This window comes from Oryzias latipes, chromosome 10 (genome assembly GCF_053564925.1).
Source record: "Oryzias latipes strain Hd-rR chromosome 10, Olatipes_Hd-rR_3.1".
Classification (NCBI taxonomy): domain Eukaryota; kingdom Metazoa; phylum Chordata; class Actinopteri; order Beloniformes; family Adrianichthyidae; genus Oryzias; species Oryzias latipes.
Genome location: NC_136246.1, coordinates 24,328,429 through 24,335,819, shown reverse-complemented (window position 1 = coordinate 24,335,819; position 7,391 = coordinate 24,328,429).

Sequence of the window (7,391 nt, the reverse complement as noted above, 5' to 3'; positions counted from 1 at the left end):
TTTTATTTTATTTTATATATTTAAAGGCCAAATGTAGACATAAAGACTCAGAAGAAAGTCTCAGTCACCTAAGCTCAGAGGGGGAAAAAAAGAGGTTACATCGTGATGGAGCTCAATAAGTTCAAGAAAGGATAGTTTTCATGGATAATCTGCTTTTAGAATGATGCTGCAAACCGTCCTCATTTTCCCAGCAGGCAAGAGTTCAAAATAAGTCCAAGTGAACCAAAACAAGAACAGAATTGTTCTACCTAGTAGCTTATTCCCAGGGTTACTTTAAAAACAATCTTTTGAGACTCAAAGTGAGCAAGTTTACACTTCACGGTCCATTCAATACTATTAGGAAGAATAGAAACTCATTAGCATCAAGAGCAGAAGCATTAATGAACCTTTAATCTCATGGAACCTTAAAGCTACAACAATAGACAAAGAAATGCTGGATGTCAATCCAAGGGCACAGAGTGGAATTTTCTTTGTAATTAGGACAGGGCAGTTCAAATCTCAACTTCAGCAAATTTAATTATATTGTCCTTCAAGCTGCTAGAACAGTTTGTCTCTTAAAAAAAATTTTTTTTGGGAAATAATATAATAGCATGAAGGCTCTTTTGAGCCAACTCTTATTCAAAACGTTGTTGTCATCTGAAGACTTTTACATCAAAGAATGACATTTCATCATTAGAAAACAACGCCTGAATAGCAAGTTCCCCATCTGCTGATGAAATGTTTGTCATGACACAATTTTTCCCTGAAGTTTTGAGATTTTTACACAAACCTTACATTTTCTTTTTAGAAAACCAGCTGTTCAAAAAGAACACAGTTGTTTGAAAAAATATTTTGGAAAGAAAAAGCAAAAGTAAAAAAAAAATTTACTGGTTCCTATTTCAACACCATTTAGTATAATATGGGTTTTTTATTTTTAAAATTAAGTATGGGTTCATTTACGGAACTAAACCTGTTGGCAAAAAAGGTGGAGAGAACAATGTCAAAAATATAAATGCAGTAGGTTAAAAGCAGTAATTACAATTAATTTGGAAAAGTAAAGTAGTTGAGCTTATGTATAAAAAGTGTGGGGCACACAAAAAGACAACACAGACATATAGAAAGTATTATTAGCTTTTTTTTTCTTTTACACAAAACACCGTTCCATAAGTAAAACTTTCCCAATATTAGAAAGGCACATCTCTGCAACCTTGTATATTTTTTTATGTATGAATATTTTTTAGTAAGTAGTCTAAGTTTAACCCATTCCTCCTCCTTTGGAGGTCAAAGTTGTGGAATCTCTGTCTGATTTTAGAAACAAACACCTTTCACAGCAACAGCTGACTTTTGATCTTTGAACCCAAAGATAATTTTGGCTTCCACTCAGCCTGCGATCGATCCTGAGTCCAGCATACGTGATGAAGGAAACGCCGAAGACACCACTCAGCGTGTAAGTCATGCTGCCGTAATTGAGATTTCTGTGTTTGTGTAACAGCTGAGTTCAGTGCAAAAAGATAAGAGTGTGACTTTTTACACATCTGCCTTTTTGATGTAAAGAAGATGGATGTATGTCCTCTGCTGCCACATCTCGAGACAGGCATCATGATATTGACTCACATGTTCTTTCTCCTATTTCTGTCTTTTCAGGAATAGAATGAAGAAAAAATGTTTTGAAAACTAACATTATTTCGATGTTGGGAACAGAACACATGAAAAAAACGAGGGGACATAATTTCTGCAAATGTCATGGGGAGACTAAATTTTAATTGAGTCATGAACATACAGAAACAGTCCCATATAATCATGGCAATCGTCCTGAGAATCTGAAAAAGAACAACCTAAAAAAACAACAACACAGTTTTCTGCTGGATCTTGGATGCAAGAATCTGGAAAATCCAAGGATGATTTTAAACTAATTTAATAAAAATTAAAATGGCAACTAGCTTTGGAAGAGAAGGGAATTTTTAGAAAGACCAAAAGAAAAGCACACATTTTTAGGTCAAAAAGTAAAAAAAAAAACAAAAAAAAACTTAAATCTTTGGTTTCTAAAAGGGAGAAAAAGTCAAAGGTTAATTTTACTTCGATGAATTTCAGCAGAATTTAGTTTTGCTGGTACAGACCAGGTTTTCCAGCGTGACACCAGCTTTAGGATCATGTTTTTTCTGCACGTATGTGTATTTCATGGGCTCAAACATTGTTCTCCCCATTCTTCCATCATTCCCTGTCCTTCCAACACATCTCTCACCTCTCCTTTAGAATAATAACACTCATCTCCAGTTTATCTCTCCTTGCAACAGAGGAATAGGTTCATCTTCTCCTCCCATAACACTCAAGTAACACATACACAGTGTGTGCGGGGTGAGATAATACTGGAAGTAACTCTGAGGCTGACTGCTGTCACTGAGAGGATCCCATGGATGCATGAATTCTGAGAGCCATCAGCACTTCGTTTAACATTAATAAGCATAACCTTCAGTTAAAGGTGAATAACTGAAGAAGTATGCGATGAAAGCTTGGCCAGCAAGATCGGCTCTGCTTTCACTCTTTGCATAGAGATTTTTATTAGAAATGGTTCCCGATGACAGGAACTGTCTTTTCTCTGCAGCCGTCTAAACACAAAGTCGTTGAGCCTCTGAACTACTCATTTATCATAGCAGGGTTTTCAGTTTCAAACTGGGGTTGTCCTGGAACTTCGCGTGCAGCATCAAAACTGGCTTTTTTTTAACCCATTCCCAATCTTATCTGATTCGTTATTGCTTTAACATATTTTTTAACGCTTTAACTGTCGGCTCAACCAAATGGTCAAGCATATTTCTTAAACAAATTTTTACAAACACAGATGCATTATACACCTAAGGAAATATGGAGAGAAAAAAAAACTTTTTTTCATTGATTTATTTATTGGTGGGGTAACTACAGAGTCAAAGAAAATTCGAAATTACATTACCGTGACTGGGATAGGCTCCAGCAACCTCAGAAGGGATTAAGTGGTTTTGGAAAATGGATAGATGAATGGATAGATTAAAACTTTCAATTCACCTCTGGTATTAACATGTTGGATACATCTTTCAACAATGAGTAGAGATATAGCTTAACAATTGTTTGCAATATTAGAAAAATGACCCCAAAGAAGAACTTCTAATAAATGATCATGGTCACAGAATCTTCAAGGATTGACACCAAGTGTCACAAAGAAGGATGTGGCAACGTTTTTTACACATTGCAGTAGAGCTGTGAAAGAAAAAGCCTGAGGCAAGATTTGTTTCATACCAAGACCCTTCCAACTGTTGGTGGTGGACGTGCGGTGGTAAACGGTAGCAAAAAAAGAAGAACCCCCTCCCTGCTTGTCCAGTGTGAGTACCATGGACTAAATGGGTGTTCAAGAAGGCGCATCAAATGCCCAGTGTGTTCGTAGCTTGACACATATCCTGTCTTGCATCACCAGGTAGAACTAAAGACACCGCTTGAATGTGCAACAAATGTCGTCTAGATCAACCTTTAAAGTCCAGTTGCCATAGGGAACAGAATCCTGTTGTAACATGACTTGGATGTTTCAGAATCTTCACAGACAGTCGGGAAAGTATTTTATTCCACTTCTTGATTGGTGGTGGTTTGATTAGCAACTCCTCACTGCTCCGTCTACCAGACATTTTTACTTGTTTGAATCATGCTTCTTTAAATGTGCATTTCAGAATATGTTCAAAGAAACCAACTGACTTAGACTAAAAATGCCCCCTTGTTTTTGTTATTTATTTATATTTTTTTACATGCAGACCTAAAAGGGGATCATGATTCTTGCAGGGTATTTTCCTTGCAAATTTACTCTACTAGGTAAAACTATAATAAATTCCATTATACTGGATCACTGACAGATCCACAGGTTTAGACTTAAAACCAATTCTGTGCAACGCAATGGAAGTCAGAGTTCCTTTTGTAATTTACATCTCACCCTGAACACATTCCATAAAATAGATTGTAAATGAGTCGTTCTACCATCGTGCCCCAGCTCGCCACGAGAAAGTTGAGAAGCAAGTGAGAATTTAGATGAAGTAATACGCTCCTTTTACCTTTTACAGCTGCTGACATGACTCTGATGGAATGCCCACACTTGAGCAAGTCTTCTCTGCTGGCCTAAAAGGGCTTCAGTTATATCTATTCACATATTTTCTCAAGTTGTGGCTTTTTTGCAGAAAACTGAAGACATCACACACACTCAATTAGTCGCACTCCTTAGACCCTTCTGCAGACTGCGTTGCCATGTCGCATTAGGCGTCCAGCTGACAAACATCTTTGTTCCACATGTCAGGGAATTCTTGTGGAAGACAACTGGGGTGTCAAAAGGATTAGGACACAGGGACCAGGGCTGACTACGCCTGCATGAGTCTGGCTATGAAGCCAGAAGACTGAGACATTCCACTCTTGCCAGGACCGATCAAAAACACAGCAGTCACACGTGTTTGCGTAACATTTTCATGATTTAAAAGCTGTGAGATTTTCATTTAATTTTTTAAAACAAACACTTTCTACTGGAACAACCTTGTTTACACACAACTTATAGGGAGAAGTGCCTTCTGACAGACCACAAATCTCTACTGGATGTCATTTTTTCCTTAAGCAATAACAAAAACACGGGCCCTTAATGTGAGGTTTCCATTTTACCACTTTTGCAGAGACCTATCCGGTACAACGGCGGGGCTGTTCGATGACGGATGAATTCTGTAGTCGATTCCAGCTGTTTGGATCTCAACACTACAACGCTCTGTTTCTCCAGAACTTGCTGAGCCTTGGAGAACTCTCAGACTTGAGCTCACAAAGTCAACGAAAGAGACTATAAGAGAGCCATCAATAAAGATAATTGTTAACCATTAAGAATACAATACACAGGAGCTGGCTAAGAGTACCATTGATTATTCACAGGCAAATTATGGTGCTTGCAGTTCTCAAAACGGGGCTATTAGACAGAGAATATAAAAGGCATATCTTAAAGAAGTATCATTACACTTCATCCCCTCTGGCCCATGTCAATGGGCCAGCTATTAGTGGAAGTGAAAGAAGTTGAAATAAGAGGCTGACAATTGAAGTAAACTGCAAGAACATTCACTGCTGACCGCAGGCAACCCATTATGTTAACCCATTGTGTTTGACCTCTTATAAAGGTTTAAAAAACACTTCCTTGACCTTTGTTAACAGCAGCAAAGAGGTCTTTTTTTAACACTACCAACTAATGTGTTCAGTCTGTTCTGTGCACCTGCTTGTACGTAATACAAGGAAAGCACAGTGGGCAGCCGAGCGATCCCTCTGCAATACTATGTAATAGATCAAACAGCTAAGACTGATTAGACAAAATAAACTAAAAGCCATTTTGAGATTTAAAAAAAAGTTGTTTTTTTTTATCAATTAAAGACCCACTCCAACGACAACTGTGTTTTATGTTTTTTTTGACATATTCTTACACTTTTCTGATGATGGAGGATATTTATTAAAAAAAAGAAGAAAGTTAAGATTAATAATAGTTTTCTGAGTATTTATTTATTCAAATTATTGTGAATCAGGACCAAACAAAAAAATGTCATGTAAAGAAGCTTGTAGTTGTTACGTAGCAGCTACACTGCGCAGGCCACAAGCTCCCTGCTTCCATTCTGATGCATCCACTTATAGATGACTAAATCCATGTACGTCTTTGTTTTCCTCATCCGAGCTGACATCTAACTCAGAACTGTGTGCATGGATAGCTCCAATATTACTCGACATTTTTGTTGCACTGCAAATGTTAAGTTGGGGCTATAAGCTAGCAGGAGAGAGGTAAACAACCACTACCATGACAAAGGTGGATAAAGGTGGAAAGATTTCATGTAATCCATGGACACCAGTGAAGATCACAGATCATTGTAGAAAAAAGGTTCAGCACTGTCTAGTGGGTCTAGATGACCCAACTCCCAATGTTAAAGTACCTATAGCACAAGGGTTACATAAATTAAAATATGATCAGAGTTGGATTTTAAGGTGGAAACTCTGCTGATAAAAATAGATACAAAAAACAGGAACTAATCTATGAAGGTGAGGATATCTGAGAGGAGGAACAAACAAATCAAAAGTTGATCTAAAACTGTGGCACAAAGGTTACAAAGAGGTAACAGCCTTTTCCATTGCAGGACTGCAAAAAGATTCAACAAAGGAAGTGGGGCTTGGGTAGAGAGTGGAGAAAATTGGTGCCCAAATCTCTGCAGAAGTCTTTGCTGCGTAATCACTTGACAGATTTCCCATAATCCATGCTGACAACAGGACACTGTTGCAAAGAGGAGTTTTCCTCACATGATGCACGGATAAATTTATTTGTATACGAAGCATATTTCTGTCTGCTGGCATTTTCTATTTACTCATCTTTAAAAGGTCTTTTAAACGTTTTGATCTGTTTCAGAATTGGCAAAAAGGATGCTTACAAGACAAAACAACAAATGTAGGAGTTTAAATCTCACAAATGTTATGCAAACTACTTTTTTCACAGGGCAAATTAGGCCAAAATTAGTATTTTTAAAGTCTTTCGTGGAGCTACAACAAATGCATGCCTGATCTCACATTCCTACATTTACACAGATCGGTGGATTAGGCGCTTTGGATGTCTCGTCCCTCCAAGACAGAACATTCAATGCAAAACCAACTAAAATTGATTTGTCGACCCCGTAAGTAAGGACTGAGATTTCTGAGATTAAACTGTAATAACAAACAAAAGGTTTCAGTTTTTACAGTAAAGCATGCATGAAAGGCACTGTGGAGACTTTAATAATGCCATGGAAAATTGATTACATATATTTGGTACATATTTAATCTGTTGGATCCGACTTTAATCAACAAATTTCCAAGGTTTGTTTTTACACAAATATTTTTCCCATGTTGTTTATGCAGAATATGGAAGATTCTCTGCCATGAAACAATAGCGGATCTGTTGAAATGTCAAACATTTTTATGGAAAAACAGTTGATTTTTTTGTATTGCGGCTTTAAAAATTCTAAAACCGGCCAACTGATGTTGCATCAGAACGTCCAGATAATTTAAATTCTGTTCGTTTACAACTAAAAAAAGGACATAAAAGAAAGTAAACAGTTGTGCAGGAGCAGGTAAACATGATTTGAATTGAAAGAAGTGATCTGAATTTTCTTAAAATAAAAATCTAATATCTGTAAACATTAATATGACAGTGGGGGAGTGATAAAGAGAATAAGAATGCGAGCATCCTACATTCACAAAGTTGATTTTATTTTTGACATTTCTTTGTCTACAATCCCAGCTTGGACAAGACAAAAAAACAACAACACACAAAGTATATTCTTCTTGCCAAAAGAAAAGAATCAAAATTGTTAAAAGCCATCATATGCTGATAGTTATAAGGGATCTGTCTCTGGTTTTAAACAGGCAGT